Here is a 1,989-nt window from a genome sequence, read left to right as displayed (position 1 = left end):
AGCCATCATATGGTGATGGGCTCTTCGATGCTGCTAATGAGGGCCATTCCACGTCTATGGATCACGTGTGATGAGTAGTTGTGTCCTGATCTTCTCGAAGGATCCGTGAACTTGATAACTTGTCGCTGCGTGACTTGGTGAAGAGGCAATGCACCGCGAGGCTACCCACACGATGAACTACCGAGACAATCACCCTTCCACGTATCGACGAAACAGCCCACGCAATCACGCCGTATAGATGTGAAGGCACAAACTGGGTGAACCGCAGTTCGGCGTTCTACAACTCCCTCAGGAATCAAAAGAACAAGTTTGTAAGCCTCTCAAGACTAACGCTAGAATAAGAACTCAATGAGTTTGTATTTCTGAATTTGCAATCTTGAAGTTACTGTTCATGTCACCCATTACAGGGATATATAATACTAGTTGAGTTTCAGTTTGGAAGAAATAAATGAGAACATGTAGTGGAAAGTTGTAACACTACTTTCATTAATAGCCAGGCCTAGTGGGATGCATGGATGGTTGGCATTATTCTGCATGCATGCTAGAACGTGTGTGGATAGCAACCTAGTTGCTGGCTGCATGGATTCCTAACTTCTGAAATATTTGCTTGCACTCCAACGACTGTTATTCATGGTAGCTGAATGTTCTTTTCTCTCTCTCTTGCACGTCCAAGTTCCTTGCTTATATTTGGCGGGCAGAATCCATCATCATACCACACTTGTTCATGCACTCCACCATTCCTAAGAACATTGAAACAAGTACTCAAAAGCATAGGCCCATTCAACATAATCTGATTATTAAGCATAAGGTTAGCGTTCACCTGAGAATGAATTTTCTTCTCCAATTGTTTTGCTCTACTCCTTGTAATCGGACCAGCTATATCAAATGTAGTTTCATTTGGAGATGAGTGAATGCTAGGAATGTTCTCATTAGCCTCCCCCTCTTGAGAAGGAGTCGTCCTCGACTCAGGCTCACCAACAAATGGAAGCAAGTCTTTGACATTGAATGTTGTACTCACACTGGAATATTTAGGTGGCAGCTCAATTTTGTAAGCATTATCATTTATCTTGTGTAAAACCTTGAACGGACCATCACCCCTAGGAGATAACTTACCCTTGCGCTGTTGGGGAAATCGATCCTTGCGTAGGTGCAACCACACGAGGTCTCCGGGCTAGAATGTAACCTTCTTCTTACCTTTGTTCGCTTGCTTTGCATATTGTGCTGATTTCTTCTCGATATTCCTTCTTGTCTCATCATGTAGCTTCTTGAGAAAATCTGATCTCTTTGCTGCATCCAAGTTAATTTGTTCCTGTAATGGTAAAGGCAAAAGATCCATGGGAGTATGCAGCTTAAAACCATAAACAATTTTAAATGGACAAAAATTTGTTACGGAATGGACTGCCTGGTTATAAGCAAATTCAACATGTGGAAGGCAGTCTTCCCACAGCTTCAAATTCTTTTTCAGCATGGCACGCAGCATGGTGGATAGGGTACGGTTGACAACTTCAGTTTGCCATCTGCTTGTGGATGACAAGTGGTGGAAAATAACAACTTTGTGCCAAGTTTAGCCCATAAGGTCTTCCAAAAATAGCTTAGAAATTTTGTATCTCGGTCTGAAACACTAGTCTTTGGCACTCCATGTAGATGAATGATCTCCCTGGAAAAACAAATCAGCAACGTGTGAAGCATCATCGCTCTTATGACATAGAATAAAATATGCCATTTTAGAGAAGCGATCAACAACAACAAAGATAGAATCCCTCCCCCTCTAAGACCTAGGTAACCCTAGAATAAAATCCATGGATATATCTTCCCAAGGTATAGTTGGGATTGGTAATGGAGTATAAAGACCATGGGGATTAAGGCGGGACTTAGCTTTTAAGCAGATTATGCAGCGCTCAACATGTCGCTGGACATCATGACGCATATGTGGCCAAAAGAAATGATCAGAGAGCATGTCTAATGTCTTTTTGATGCCAAAATGACCAG

Source organism: Miscanthus floridulus, chromosome 3, assembly GCF_019320115.1.
Source record: "Miscanthus floridulus cultivar M001 chromosome 3, ASM1932011v1, whole genome shotgun sequence".
NCBI classification, from domain to species: Eukaryota; Viridiplantae; Streptophyta; class Magnoliopsida; order Poales; family Poaceae; genus Miscanthus; species Miscanthus floridulus.
The sequence above is the reverse complement of the archived record's forward strand: the minus strand, read 5'-3'. Positions refer to the sequence as shown.